Consider the following 17,440-nt stretch of genomic DNA (forward strand, 5'->3'; position numbering starts at 1 on the left):
CAGGGGCAAACCCTAGAGGTCTAGAGGCAGCAAAGGACAGTGTCCAGTTTTCAGCATCAACAATGGAGGCACTGTATCCCAGGGTGCCTATTCTCTGTGGCAATTGCAACAGTTTTCTCACTGGACTAGTGTTACTGATTTTGACCATGGTCCTTGTTCCTCCTCAATTTTCCAGTCCCAGTTCTCTAGGCTTCCTGGAGTTTCAATGAGTTATGTAACACCCTTTGGATAAATTCATTTTTTCTGTTTAATTATGTCTATATCAATGTCTGTAGCAGCAACTAAGAACAATGACTGATCCTGGGTCCTGCAAAGTAGACAGCAGACTATGAATAGATAGTAAATGTACATTGTCAGGAAACTATTTAAAATAGGAGCCTGATCTGTAGTCACATGTTCTTCTCTTGAAGTTAATATTCTTTTCTCTGACCCAGAACCACTCACCAAGAAAACGAGTCACTGTCCCACCAGGAATAAATGCCACACTTAGCTGACATTTTGAAGTAAGTTTAAATAAGGGACTATTTATGGTTGAACCAACAAAGGATGATGAGGCCCTACAGACCAGCAATGGTGAAAAGCTCTCTCAAGGTAAGTAGAAAAACTATTACCAGAGTCATGTGAGAACTGGCACTAGGAGTCTGAAAGGAGCTATAGTTACAAAAGGACAGAACCACAGCCACAACCATAGAACCAAGGCAGATAGCGGGGAGGGGATCAGGGAAGAAATATTCTGACCTTAAAACCACAGGCCTCCAATCATTTGTTAGGTTCTCCCATGGCTAAACACAGAAGTCAAATGAAAGCTGGTGACAACAGAGTATACCTTGAATAATAATCAATTTACTTTTTGAAACGAATTATGAGAACTTTGCGATACACTCATTAAATTACCACATTTAAAATTTTTCCCAAGAAAATACATACTAATCAGAAAAATGTCTATATTATCCAGGGGCAAGTTAATAAAAATAATTGTTTTTCTAAAGCAATTTTGAAGGATTTGGAATTATAGCATATGATTTTTATTTAAAATTACATTGTTTAGGGAAAGACAATTGCAGAATGATAGCATGAGGAGGATCACAAACCCTCTCCTCAGCAAAAAACAAATTATAAAGTAAACAGCTATTTAAAATCTCTGCAATTTATTCTAATAGCACACAGAAAATTTAGAAATATTTAATGAAGAAAATCCATTAAATTTTGGTAAAAACAGGGATAAACTCTGAATTTGGGGAAGCATAACTCACTCTTGGCCCATCTGTAGCTCAGCATGTTGGAAGCCCCACTATAGGCAGAAAATAAGAAAGAAAAGAGAATGGGACTCCCTCTCCCCTCAGTTTCCCGTAAGGGACTATGGATTCTTCCTTCAGGAAGGCCAGAATCCCAGCATTTCTCATTCCTCTCAGCTTTGTATTGGAGAAGCTCTATTCTAGGCAAGAGCGACTAAGAGATCTGGGCATCTTTTTTCTATCCAGCTACCGACTCATAAGGAAAAAGCTCTACGCCAGTTGCACAAGCCAAGAACTCTGAGCCCTGATTACCCTTACCCCAGCTTGCTGAAATGGCAGAGGTTTTACACTGAGAAAGGCAATTCAAGAAGACCAGATTGGGAGACAATATTTGCAAACGAAGCAACTGACAAAGGATTAATCTCCAAAATTTACACGAAGCTCATGCAGCTCAATATCAAAAAAAACAAACAACCCAATCCAAAAATGGGCAGAAGACCTAAATAGACATTTCTCCAAAGAAGATATACAGATTGCCAACAAACACATGAAAGAATGCTTAACATCATTAATCATTAGAGAAATGCAAATCAAAACTACAATGAGATATCATCTCACACCAGTCAGAATGGCCATCATCAAAAAAATCTACAAACAATAAATGCTGGATAAGGTGTGCAGAAAAGAGAACCCTCTTGCACTGTTGGTGGGAATGTAAATTGATACAACCACTATGGAGAACAGTATGGAGCTTCCTTAAACAACTAAAAATAGAACTACCATATGACCCAGCAATCCCACTACTGGGCATATACCCTGAGAAAACCATATTTCAAAAATAGTCATGTACCAAAATGTTCATTGCAGCTCTATTTACAATAACCAGGACATGGAAGCAACCTAAGTGTCTATCAACAGATGAATGGATAAAGAAGATGTGGCACATATATACAATGGAATATTACTCAGCCATAAAAGGAAACGAAATTGAGTTATTTGTAGTGAGGTGGATGGACCTAGAATCTGTCATACAAGGTGAAGTAAGTCAGAAAGAGAAAAACAAATACCATATGCTAACACATATATATGGAATCTAAAAAAAAAAAAAAGGTCATAAAGAACCTAGGGACAAGACAGGAATAAAGACACAGACCTACTAGAGAATGGACTTGTGGATATGGGGAGGGGAAAGGGTAAGCTGGGATAAAGTGAGAGAGAGGCATGGACATATATACACTACCAAACATAAAACAGATAGCTAGTGGGAAGCAGGTGCATAGCACAGGGAGATCAGCTCGGTGCTTTGTGACCACCTAGAAGGGTGGGATATGGAGGGTGGGAGGGAGGGAGATGCAAGAGGGAAGAGATATGGGAACATATGTACATGTATAACTGATTCACTTTGTTATAAAGCAGAAACTAACACACCATTGTAAAGCAATTATACTCCAATAAAGATGTTAAAAAAAAAAGTCAATAAATGTATTCTGACCACAGATTCCACCCCCCCCCCAAAAAAAAAACGAAGACCACAACTACTGCTCTTGCCTAATGTCTCACTCATAGAGCAGGGAGTCAATCTAAGAGCAGAAGACTATGTTCCCACTTTCCAGGTTCAGAACATTAGTGCACAATTTAGGACCAGCAGAGATTCAAGCCTTAAGAACAACTAGCTCTACAAGGAGACTGACTTTATTTGGAACTGAGAATGAGGAATTTCAAGTCTAAGGGCACTTCCAGAAACAATGGACATTTTAGCAGTGTACAATTAATACTACTAGCTCCATGAAAGCAGCAAGATACACCAGCCGGAAGTTTAGCATACAAACTAGAGGCAGAGGCAACTAAAAAGAGTCTTTCTGGAGTCAGAGCAAGCCTCAAACACTAGACTCAAAAAACACCTAGAAAAGGAGCTCCAATTCAACTCTATGATTGTCTAACAATTTCTGTACTGGAGCATCATTGATAACAAGAAAAATCAGCTAACAATTAGAGGAGGTGAACAGCTGGGTGCAATACCAATAAATGCAGATCAGTTAGTATTCCATAAAAGTGAAAATGAAAAGACAGCAGAGGTAGCTATATGTATATAAAATAAAGTAGACTTTAAGCCAAAAATGGTAATAAGAGACAAAGAAGTTCATTATATGATGACCCCCTTATAATGATAAGGGGGTCAATTCATCAAGAAGATATAACACTCTTAAATAGATATGCAACCAATATTGAAGCACATATTTATATTAAGGCAATACTAACATATCTGAAGGGAGAAATAGATAGCAATATAATGACAGTAGGGGACTTCAATGCCCCACTTTAAGTAATGACAGAAATCAACAAGAAAATATTTGTCTTGCACCATATTTTAGACCAAATATATCTAACAGACATGTACAGAACATTCCATCCAATTGCAGAAGAATAGGCATTTTTCTCAAGCTCACATGAACATTCTTCAGGACAGAGCATGTGAGAGGTCACCAAACAAGTCTTTGCATTTAAGAAGATTAAAATCATACCAGGTATTTTCTTTTCCAAACACGATGGTAGGGACTAGAAATCAATAACAGGAGGAAAGGTAAATAATTCACAATTATGTGGAAATTAAACAACATATTCCTGAACAAATAATTTCAAAGAAGAAATCCAAAGGGAAAACAAAAAATATCTTGTAACCACTGACAATGGAAACACAACATATCAAAACCTCTGAGATCCTGCAAAAGCAGTTCTAGGAGAGAAGTTTATAGAAATAAATGCCTACATTAAGAAAAAAAGATATCAAATAAACAATCTAACTTTATACCACAAGGAACTAGAAAAATAGGAACAAACAAAGTCCAAGTAAACAGAAGAAAGGTAATGACAAAAATCAGAACAGAAATAAAAGAAATAGAGAATAGGAAAGCTAAAGAAAAGATTAATAAAATGAAGAGACAATTTTTTGAAAATATAAACAAAATCAGCATAACTTAAGCTAGACTAAGAAAAAAGAGAAGAGAAATAAAATCAGAAGAGAAAGAGGAGACATTACAACTGTAACTACAAAAATCAAAGGGATTATAAGAGACTACTATAAACAATTATACACCAACAAATTGGATAACTTAAAAGAAATTGGTAAATTCCTAGACACATACCACCTACCAAGGTTGAATCGTGAAGAAATAGAAAATCTGAAAAGATCAATTATGACTAAAGATATTGAGTCAGTAATCAAAACCCCCCAACACAGAAAATCACAGGACTATATGGTTTCACTGGTGAATTCTACTAACAGTTAAAGAAGAATTAACACCAATCCTAAATTTGTCCAAAAATTAAAGAGAAGAGAACACTCCCAAATCCATTTTATGAAGCCTGATGCCAAAGCCAGATAAGGACACCACAAAAAAGTACACTGTTATTTCCTTTTGATAATATAAATGCAAAAATTCTCAACAAAATATTAACAAATTGAATTAGAAGCATATTAAAAGATTCATACCACATTGTCAGGTGGGATTCACCCCTGGGATACAGAGATGTTTCAACATATACAAGTCAATTAATGTTATGCACACATTTATAGAATGAAATAAAAACCATAAGATCATCTCAGTAGATGCAGAATAAAACTTTTGACAAAATACAACATCAATTATAATAAAACGCCTCAGCAAACAGCATATTTAGTGGTGAAGGTTAAAGGATTTTCCTCTATGAATAGAAAAAAAAAACAAGAGTACTCACTCCCACCACTCCTATTCAACATAATAGAGGAAGATCTAGCCAGAGGAATTAGGCTAGGAAAAAAAAAAAAAAGAAGAAGGAATCCAAATTAGAAAGGAAAAAGTAAAATTATCTTTGTTTGCAAATACAGGATCCCATATGTAGAAAACTGTAAGGACCATCAAAAACTCTTAGAGCTATAAATAAGTTCATAAAGATGCAGGATACAAAATCAACATACAGAAATCAGTTGCATTTTCATACAATAACAACAAACCACACACAAAATAAATGAAAACACTCCCATTCACAACAATATCAAAAACAATAAAATCTTAGAAATGTAACCAAGAGAGTGAAATATCTGTACAATGAAAACTACATGACAGTGATAGATTGAAGAAGACATGAACAAATGAAAAGATATCTTATGTTCATGGATGGGAACAATTAATACTGTTTAAATGCCCATACTACCCAAAGTGATCTACAGATTCAGTGTAATTTCTATCAAAATTCCAGTGACATTTTTCACAGAACTAGAAAAAATAATCCTGAAATTTGTATGGAATCACAAAAAACCCCAGGTAGTCAAAGAAATACTGAGAAAGAAGAACAAAGCTGGAGGCATCACACATCCTGATTTCAAACAATACTACAAAGCTACAGCATTCAAAGGAGTACAATACTGTCATAAAAATAGAAATTTAGACCAATGGAAAAAAAGAGAGAGTCCATAAATAGACCCTTGCATATTTAGTCAACTAATATTTGACAAGGAAGCCAAGAATACTCAAAGGAAAAAAGATAATCTTTTTTATAAATGGTCTTGGGAAAATTGAATAACCATGTGCAGAAGAAAGAAATTGGACCCTTATCTTACACTGCTCACAAAAATAACTAGAACTGCATTAAATGCTTAAATATAAGAACTGAAAACATAAAACTCCTGGAAAAAACATAGGGAAACATTGATCTTGGCAATGACTTTTTGGATATGACACAAAAAACACAAGCAACAAAAGCAAAAATAGACAACTGTGATTACATCAAACTAAAAAGTTTCTTCACAGCAAGAGAAATAATCAACGAATGAAAAAATAGCCTATGAAATGGGAGAAAATATTTGCAAATCTTGTATCTTATAAGGGTTAAATATTGAAACTATATTAAAAATCTTATGCAACTCAATAGCAACAAAACAAAGTACAAGATCAAAAAATGGGAAGAGTAACTGCATAGATGTTTTTTCAAAGAAGACATGCAAGTGACCAACAGGTACATGAAAAGGTGGTCGACATTACTAATCATCAGGGCAACGCAAATCAAAACCACAGTGAGATATCACCTTACACACATTAGAGAATCTATCATCAAAAAGACAAGAAATAACAAATGCTGGCAGGCATGTGGAGAAAAAAGAACCCATGTGCACTATTGGTGGGAATGTAAATTGCTGCAGTTACTGTGGAAAATAGTATGGTGTTTTCTCCAGAAATTAAAATTGAACTACCCATGTTCCAGAAGAGGCCTTGGTGGCAGTGGGGGGAGAGGGGGTGCTAAAGTCCAGGAGAGCTAACACCCATCCTTCTCAAACTCTTCCAAAAATGCAGACGAAGGAACACTCCCAAGCTCATTCTATGAGGCCACTATCACCCCGATACCAAAACCAGACAATGATATCACAAAAAAAGAAAACTACAGGCCAATATCACTGATTAACATAGACACAAAAATACTCAACAAAATACTAGCAAACGGAATCCAACAACACATTAAAAGTATCATAAACCAGGATCAAGTGGGATTTATCCCTGGGATGAAAGGATCATTCACTATATGCAACTCAATAAATGCAGTACACCATATTAACAATTAAAGAATAAAAGCCATATGATAATCTCAATAGATGCAGAAAAAGCTTTTGACAAAATTTGATACCTAATTATGATAAAAAAAACCTCTCCAAGAAGTTTGCAGATAGGGAACCTAACTCAGCATAATAACGGCCATATATGACAAACCCATAGCAAATTTCATTCTTAATGGTGAAAAACTGAAAGCATTTCCTCTAAGATCAGGAACAAGGCAAGGATGTCCACACTTGCCACTATTATTCAACTTAGTTTTGGAACTCCTAGCCACTGCAATCAGAGAAAAAAAAGAAATAAAAGGAATCCAAACTGGAAAAGAAGAAGTAAAATTGTCACTGTTTGAAGATGACATGATACTATACATAGAAAATGCTAAAGATGCCATCAGAAAAATACTAGAGGTAATAAATGAATTTGGTAAAGTTGCAGGATACAAAATTAATGCACAGAAATCTCTTGCATTCCTATATACTAACAACAAAAGATCAGAAAGGGAAATTTAGGAAACAATCCCATTTACCATTGCAACAAAAAGAATAGAATTCTTAGGTATAAACCTACATAAGGAGGTAAAAGACCTATACTTAGAAAACTATGAGACACTGATGAAAGAAATCAAAGATGACCCAAACAGATGAAGAGATATACTATGTTCTTGGATTGGAAGAATAAATATTGTGAAAATGACTAGACTATCCAGAGCAATCTACAGATTCAATACAATCTCTATCAAATTACTAATGGTGTTCTTCACAGAATTAGAACAAAAATTTTTACAATTTGTGTGGAAACACAAAAGACCCTGAGTAGCCAAAGCAGTCTTGAGAAAGAAATACAGAACCAGAGGAATCATGCTCTCTGACTTCAGATAATATTACAAAGCGACAGTAATCAAGACAATATGGTACTGGCACAAAAGCAAAAATATAGATCAATAGAACAGGATCCAAAGCCCAGAGATAAACCCACAAACCTATGGTCACCTAATCTATGACAAAGGAGGCAAGAATATACAATGGAGAAGAGACAGTCTCTTTAGTAAGTGGTCATGTGAAAACTGGACAGCTACATGTAATAAAAAAATGAAATCAGAACACTCCTTAACACCATACACAAAAATAAACTCAAAATGGATTAAAGACCCAAATATAAGACCAGACACTATAAATCTCTTAGAGGAAAACATAGGAAGAACACACTTTGACATAAATCTCAGCAAAATCTTTTTTGACCCACCTCCTAGAGTAATGAAAATAAAAACAAAAATAAAAAATTGGGACCTAATTAAACTTAACAGCTTTTGCACAGCAAAGAAAACCATAAACGAGACAGAAAGGCAACCCTCAGAATGGGAGAAAATATTTGCAAAGAAAGCAACTGACAAGGGATTCATCCTCAAAATATACAAAAAAGCTCATTTAGCTCAATATTAAAAGAAAAACAACCCAATTAAAAAAAAATGGGTGGAAGTCCTAAATAGACATTTCACCAAGAAGACATACAGATGGTGTATGCACAGGAAAAGATGCTCAATATCACTAATTATTAGAGATATGCAAATCAAAACTACAATGTGTTATCACCTCACACTCGTCAGAATGGCCATCATCAAGACATCTACCAAAAATAAATGCTGGAGAGGGTGTGGAGAAAAGGGAACCCTCTTGTACTGTTGGTGGGAATGTAAACTGATACAACCACTATGGAGAACAGTATGGAGGTTCCTTAAAAAGCTAAAAATAGAACTACCATATAACCCAGCAATCCCACTACTGAGTATATACCCTGAGAAAACCATACTTCAAAATGACACATGCACCCCAATGTTCATTGCAGGACTATTTACAATAGCTAGGACATAGAAGCAACCTAAATGTCCATTGACAGATGAATGGATAAAGAAAATGTGATACATATATACAACAGAATATTACTCAACCATTAAATGGAATGGAACTGTGTCATTTGTATAGACGTGGGTTGACCTAGAGTCTGTCATACAGAGTGAAGTAAGTCAGAAAGAGAAAAACAAATATTGTACATTAACACATATATGTGGAATGTAGAAAAATGGTACAGCTGAACCTATTTGCAGGGCAGGAATAGAGATGCAGACATAGAGAACATACATGTTGACATGAGGGGGTGAAGGCAGATTGGGATGAATTGGGAGATTGTGACTGATATATATACACTACCATGTGTAAAACAGAGAGCTAGTGGTAACATGCAGTGTAGTGCAGGAAGCTCAGCTCAGTGTTCTGTGAGCACCTAGATGGGTGGGATAGGTGCAGGTGGGAGGGAGGTCCAAGTGGGAGAGGATATATTTATACATATAGCTGGCTCACTGCATTGTACAGCAGAAACTAACACAACATTGTAGAGCAACTATATCCCAATTAAAAAAAAAATTGAACTATCATATTATCCAGTAATCCCACTTTAAAAATAAATAAATAAATAAAAATATACATATTTATATATCCAAAGGAAATGAAAGCAGGATCTTGAAGAGATATCTGCAATCTCATATCCGTTGCAGCATTATTCACAATAGCTATGGTATGGAAATGACCTAAATGTCTGTCAATAGATAAATGGATGACATATATGTGTACATATATATATATATACATACATGTACACATATATATACATATATATATAATATACATAAATTCATATATGTAATAGAACATTATTCAGCCATGAGAAAGAGGGTAATCCTGACATTTGGCAAAACATTGATGAATCTTTTTCTTTAGTTGGGGTACAGTCTTTTTACAATGTTGTGTTAGTGTCTACTGTACAGCGAAGTGGAGTTCCCTGTGCTATACAGCAAGTTCTCATTAGTTATCTATTTTATACATATTAGTGTATATATGTCAATCTCAATCTCCCAATTCATCCCACCCGCCCCTCCCCCTTGGTGTCCATACATTTGTTCTCTACATCTAAGTCTCTATTTCTGCCTTGCAAAATGGTTCATCTGTTCCATTTTTCTAGATTTCACATATAAGTGTTAATATACGATATTTGTTTTTCTTTCCGACTTACTTCACCCTGTATGACAGTCTCTAAGTCCACCCACATCTCTACAAATGACCCAGTTTCATTCCTTTTTTATGGTTGAGTAATATTCCATTGTATATATGTACCACATCTTCTTTATCCATTCATCGGTCGATGGGCATTTAGGTTGCTTCCACGACCTGGCTATTGTAAATAGTGCTGCAATGAACATTGGGGTGCCTGTGTCTTTTTGAAGTATGGTTTCCTCTGGGTATATGCCCAGTAGTGGGATTGCTGGGTCATATGGTAATTCTATTTTTAGTGTTTTAAGGAGCCTCCATACTCTTCTCCATAGTGACTGATTCAATTTACATTCCCACCAACAGTATAAGAGGGTTATCTGCAATCTCATACTTGTTGCAGCATTATTCACAATAGCCATGATATGAAAACAACCTAAATGTCTGTGAATAGAGAAATGGATGACATATATGTGTATGTGTATATATATATACATACACATATACGTAATGGAATTTTATTCAGCCATGAGAAAGAGGGAAATCCTGCCATTTGGGAAAATGTTGATGAATCTTGAAGGTATTATATTAAGTAAAATAAGGAAGAGAAAGACAAATATCCTGTGTTATCACATACATGGAATCTAAAGACCCTAACCTCATAACAATAGAGTGTAGAATGGTGGTAGAATGGTGGTTACCAGGGGCTGAGGGGTGGGGGAAATGGGGAGATTCTGGTCAAAGCCTACAAATTTCTATGCTATGATGAATAAGTTCTGGGCATCTAATGTATAGTATGGAGATTATTGTTACTAGTACTTAATGATATACTTGAAAGTTGCTGAGAGAGTAAATCCTAAATGTTCTTACCACAGAAAAGAAATGTAATTATGTGAAGTAATGGAGGTGTTAGCTAACACTATGGTGGTCATCATTTTGCAGTATGTAAGTGTGTCAAACCAACACTTTGTTTCCCTTAACCTTACACTATGTTATATGTCAATAATATCTAAATAAAGCTGAAAAAAGGTAGATCAGTTAGCAACGTATTAGAGATATCAAAGAAAAAAACATCCAGAGTCCAGCTAAAACAGATATCACCCTTGAAAAGGGAAGGGGAAAGGTGTCTGAATACATGCCCAAGGTTAAAACTTCTGAGGAACAACATCAAAGGCTGCACATTGTGGGGTAAATACATTCCACTAAAATAGTCCAGCGAAGTAACAAGGCAAATAAACAAGAAAACAAGCTGGCTATACACCACAAAAACAACCCCTGTAGATTGGATATATAGTGGTGGTGGTTGTCAATATTCAGAGTTGTTACAAAATAGTATCTAAAATATCCTACAAAATTATGACACATACAAAGAAACATAAAAGCGTGACCCATATACAACAATAAAGGCAGGCAACACACATGGCCTTTGACAGAAACCAGATATTAGATTTAGTGGGAAAAAATTCAAATCATCTATTATAAATATTATCAAATAATGAAAAGAAACTATGATTACAGATGTAAAGGAGGTATGATATCCATATTTCATTAAATTAAAAATAGTATTAAAGAAATAGAAGTTATTAAAAAATCGAAACATTGGAGTTTTAAAAGAGAGTAAAAAATATTCAGAAAGGCCCAACAGTAAATTTGTGTTGGCAGAGAGTGCATTAGCAAACTTGAAGACAAATGATTATCTGAATCTAAATCTGAAGAGCAAGGAGAAAAAAGAAAAAAGAAGAAAACTGAAAGGGCCTCAGAGAAATACGAGATATCATTAAGCAACATACCCTTAATGGAAATGCCAGAAAGAGAGGAGAAACATGAAAAAAATACTTGAAAAAATAATGGCAAAACTTCTCATATTTGATAAAAAACTGTTAAACTGTACAACCAAGAAATTCAAATAACTCCAAATAGGATGAATTCAAAGTGATACACAAACAGCATATCACAGTAACAATGCTGAAAGAAAAATAAATCTTAATAGCATCAAGGTAGGGGGAAAACACTTGTCATATACAAGAAAAGCCCAATAATAATAACAGTTAGCTTCCCATCAGAAACAGTGGAAATCATAAGGCAGTAGGATGACATATTCAAAGTAATAGAAAAAAATGATAGGCCAAATAAGGTGCATATTTTCCTGGAAAATACATAGTAAGAAATATTAAATGAAGTTCTGATTGAAATCAATTGACATCAGACAGTAGTTTAACTTCAAACAAAAAATAAAGTTAATTATGTAGGGACTTATAAAAAACAGTATAATTGCATATTTCATCTCCTTTATTGTCTTTATTTAATAAGCAATTACATAAGACAACATATATTTTATTACATTAATGGTTCTGTATCACATAAGAATGTAATACATTTGACAATAACTGGATAAAGAATGTAGGTGAGGTCAAAAATATATTGGAAGAAGGAAATAACGTCAAATAGTTTCGTGATTCCACAGGAAACAATGAAGACAACAAAAATGATAAATAAAAAGGTGAATATAACAAAATCCATAAATATATACTTGTTCTCCTTTTGCATTCCAGATTTCTAAAAACTTAAAATGAACTAAAGTAATTATTACAACAATGTATTGTTGAGTTTATAATGTATGTAGATATAACAGGTATAACAACAATAGTGAATAAAAAAAAGAGGAAGAGAAAATTACATAAGGGTTGCAGTAGACAGAATAATAACCCCCAATGATGTCTAAGTCCTAATCTCCAGAACTTGCAAATATTTTATCTTAAATGGCAAACAGACTTTGCAGATGGGAGTAAATTAAAGACCTTAAGACAGAAAGATTATCCTGTATTATCTGGGTGTTCTCAATGTAATCTGAAAGGTCCTTATAAAAGGAATGCAGGAGGGTCAGAGTGAGAGAAGGTGTGTAACCACAGAAGTAAAATTTGTAGTGATAGATTTTGAAAGTAGTGGAAGGGGCCATTGGCCATGGAATTCAGGCAGCACCTAGAACCTGGAGAAAGCAAGGAAACTGATTTTTCTCTAGAGGTTTCAGAAGGAACACAGTCTGTTATATCCATTTCAGACTTATGACCTCTAGAACTATAACATAAGAGGTTGAATCAGTAATCTAAATACTTCCTACAGCATAAGGAATGTGGTTAATGGCATTGTAATAACTTTGTATGGTGACAGATGGTAACTAGGCTTAGCAAGATGATATTTTTTATTATTGAATTATAGTTGCTTTACAATGCTGTGTTAGTTTCTGCTGTACAATGAAGTGAATCAACTATGCATATACATATATCCCCTTCCTCTTGGACCTCCCTCCCACCCTGCCATCCCACCCATCTAGGTTATCACAGACCACCGAGCTGAGCTACCTGTGCTATACAGCAGGTTCCCACTAGCTATCTATTTTACACATGGTAGTATATATATGTCAATCCTAATCTCTTAATTTGCCCCACCTTCCCCTTTTAATGTGTAAAAATATCTAATCACTATTGGTACATCTGAAACTAACACAGGATTGTAAGTCAATTATACTTCAATTAAACAAACAAATAAAAACTTCCTACAAAGAAAATTCCAGGCACAGATGGCTCCACTGGTGAATTATACCAAACATTCAAGAAGAATTAATACCAATCCTTCACAAACTCTTCCAAAAATTGAGATAACACTTTCCATTCAATGAGGCTAAGAATGCACTTTTTATCAAAACCACACAAAAATATCACAACAAAACTATAGACCAATATCTTTTTTTTAAAATAAAGACACAAAAATCTTAACAAAATACTAGCATTGTGTGCCCAGCAATACACACACACACACATATACATATACATATATATAATTATATAACGTAAACAAGTATGATTTATCCCAGGAATGCCAGATTGTTTTAGCATATGAAATTCAATTAATGAAATCAGCATGATAATAGATTATAATACAAAAAACACTTGATTGTGTCAGTAGATACAGAAGATGTATTTGTCACATCTAACACTCTTTTATGATAAGAACACTCAATAAGCTAGGAATAGAAGGGAACTCCTTCAATCTGATAAAGGATTTCTTTGAAAAACCACAGCTAATGTCTCACTTAATGTTGAAATACTGAATGTTTTCTCTATAAGACAAGGAAAACAATAAGGATCTTTGCTCTCTCCACTTCTATTCAACACTGTACTGAAAGTTCTAGTCAGGGCAAATAGGCAAGAAAAACAAATAAAAGTCATCCACTTTAGAAAAAGGAAGAAATAAAACTAATGTTTTTTGGAAATACACATATCTTATATATTTAGAAAAACTTGAGAACTCTACCAAAAATCTATTAGAAATAACAAATGAGTTCAGCAAGATTAAAAAATTCAAGATCAATATACAAAAATTCAATTATATTTCTATACACTAACAATGACCACTTTGAAAATGAAACTAACAATTCTACTTACAATAGCATAAAAGAGAACAAAATAATTTGGTAAAAATTTAAGGAAAAATAGCACAAGACTACATATACACTGAAAACTACATAATATTATTGGAAGAAATGAAAGAATATCTAAATAAATAAAAAGACATCTAAAGATTATTGATCAGAAGATTTAATATTGTTAGATTCCCTATCAAACATCCAGCTGACATTTTTTTTCAGGAATGGTCAAGGTGATCTTAACTTAATATGAAAATTTAAGGGTTCTGAAATAGTCAAAACAATTTTGATAAAGAACAAAGTTGGAGAGCACACACTTCCTGATTTTTAAACTTATTACTAGAGTAATCAATACTGGGTGGTACTGGCATAAAGATAGATATGTAGATTGATGGAATAGAATTATGAATGCAGAAGTAAACCTTTACATTTATGATCAATAATCCTCATTTCAATAAGGATCCCAGACAGTTCAATGAAGAAAAATAGTCTTTAATAAATGGTAGCAGAACAACTGGATGTCTACATGTAAAAGAAAGAGGTTCGACCTCTACCTCACACCATACCCCAAAATTAACTCACATTGGATTACAAACTTAAATGTAGGAACTGAAATTATAAAACACTTAAAGAAAAGCATAGGAGTAAATCTTTGTGAACTTGGGTTAGGCACTAATGATACTAAAAGCACAAATGATGGTAGAAAAAATAGAAAATCTGGATTACATTAAAATTAAAACTTCTGTGCTAGAAATGATACCTTCAAGAAAGTGAAAAGACAACTCAAAGAATGGGATAAAATATGAAAAAATCATATGTCTGGTAAGGGAGTTTATCTAGAATATATAAAGAACTCTTACAACTCAAAAACAAAAATATAAATGATTCAATTAAAAAGTATGCAAAAGATCTGAATAGATTTTTCTCCAAAGAAGACTTACAACTGGTCAATAAGCACATCAATAGATGCTCAACATCATTAGTCATAAGAGAAATGCAAAACAAAACCACAATAAGATAACACTTCAGGCCTGCAGGGGTAGCTATAATCTAATAGATAGTAAAAAGAATTGGTGAGAATTTGCAAATTTGAGACAATCATGTATTTCTGATAGTAATGTAAAATGGTTCAGCCACTTTGGAAAACATGTTGCCACTTCCTCAAAAAGTTAAACATAAACATAAAGTTTCCATATGACTCAGAATTCTTTTGATAGATATATACCCAACATAAATGAAAGTGAAATGAAAATACATCACACAAAAATTTGCACGAGAATGATTGGTGTGAGTTTGTCATATATGGACTTTATGATGTTGAGGTATGTTCCCTCTGTGCCCACTTTCTGGTTTTTATCATAAATGGGTGTTGAATTTTGTCAAAAACATTTTCTGCATCTATTGGGATAATCAGATGGTTTTTATTCTTCAGTTTGTTGATGTGGTGTTTCACACTGATTGATTTGTGTATATTGAAAAATTCTTGCATCCCTGGGATAAATCCCCCTTGATCATGGTGTATGATCCTTTTAATGTGTTGTTGAATTCAGTTTCTACTATTTTGTTGATTTTTGCATCTATGTTCATGATCTATAATTTTCTTTTTTTGTTATACCTTTGTCTGGGTTTGGTATCAGGGTGATGGTGGCCTCATAGAATGAGCTTGGAAGTGTTTCTTCCTCTGAAAATGTTTGGAAGAGTTTCAGGAGGGTAGGTGTTAACTCTTCTCTACATGTTTAATAGAATTCAACTGTAAAGCTATCTAGTCCTGGAAGAATTTTTAAAATTTTGCTATTTTTTGTATGTATGTATTTATTTGCTTATTTATTTATTTGCCACAAGGCATTTGGGATCTTAGTTCCCTGACCAGGGTTTGAACCTATGCCCCCTGCACTGGAAGCATGGCATCTTAACCACTGGACCACCAGGGAAGTCCCCCTGGAAGATTTTTCATCAGTTTCATTTCAGTATTTGTGATTGGTCTGTTCATATTATCTATTTCTTCCTGGCTTAATCTTGGAAGGTTGTACTTTTCTAAGAATTTGTCCATTTCTTCTAAGTGTCCATTTTATTGGTGTATAATGCTTGTAGTAGTGTCTTATGATCCTTTGTATTTCTGTGGTGTCCATTGTAATTTCTCCTATTTCATGTCTAATTTTATTGATTTGAGTCATCTCCCTTTTTTTCTTGATGAGTCAGGCTAAAGGTTTATCAATTTTGTTTACCTTCTCAAAGAACCAGCTTTTAGTTTCATTGATCTTTGCTATTGTCTTCTTTGTCTCTATTTCATTTATTTCTGATCTGATCTTTATGATTTCTTTCCTTCTACTAACATTGGGTTTTTTTTTTAATTATAGCTACTTTTAATTTTATTTATTTATTTTATTTTTTTTTGGCTGTGTTGGGTCTTCAGTTCGTGCGAGGGCTTTCTCTAGTTACGGCAAGTGGGGGCCACTCTTCATCGCGGTGCGGGAACTGCTCTTCATCGCGGTGCGCGGGCCTTTCACTATTGCGGCCCCTCCCGTTGTGGGGCACAGGCTCCAGACGCGCAGGCTCAGTAGTTGTGGCTCACGGGCCCAGCTGCTCCGTGGCATGTGGGATCTTCCCAGACCAGGGCTCGAACCCATGTCCCCTGCATTAGCAGGCAGACTCTCAACCACTGCGCCACCAGGGAAGCCCCTAACATTGGGTTTTGTTTGTTCTTTTTGCTCTAGCTGCTTTAGGTGTAAGGCTAGGTGGTTTGAGATTTTTCTTCTTTTTTGAGGTAAGTTTGTACTGTTATAAGCTTCCCTCTTAGTACTGCTTTTGCTGCATCCTGTATGTTTTAGATCATCGTGTTTTCATTGCCATTTGTCTCTAGGTATTTTTTGATTTCCTCTTTGATGTCTTCAGAGATCCACTGGTTATTTAGTAACATATTGCTTAGCTTCCACGTGTTTGTGTTTTTAAATGTTTTTTTTTCCCTGTAATTGATTTCTAATCTCATAGTGTTGTTGTTGGAAAAGATGCTTCATATGATTCCAACTTTCTTAAATTTACTGAGGCTTGATTTGAGACCCAAGATGTGATCTATCCTGGAGAATGTTCCATATGCACCTGAGGAGAAAGTGTATTCTGCTGCTTTTGGACTAAAAGCATTTCCTCTAAGATCAGGAACAAGAC

General features: G+C 34.5%; 1 pseudogene; it reads left to right on the forward strand.

Moving 5' to 3' along the window:
- The first annotated feature begins 527 nt into the window (after positions 1-527).
- Positions 528-17,440, forward strand: part of LOC103016211 (RNA-binding protein EWS-like) — a 28,541-nt pseudogene continuing 11,628 nt past the window's right edge.

Source organism: Balaenoptera acutorostrata, chromosome 9, assembly GCF_949987535.1.
Source record: "Balaenoptera acutorostrata chromosome 9, mBalAcu1.1, whole genome shotgun sequence".
Lineage (NCBI taxonomy): Eukaryota > Metazoa > Chordata > Mammalia > Artiodactyla > Balaenopteridae > Balaenoptera > Balaenoptera acutorostrata.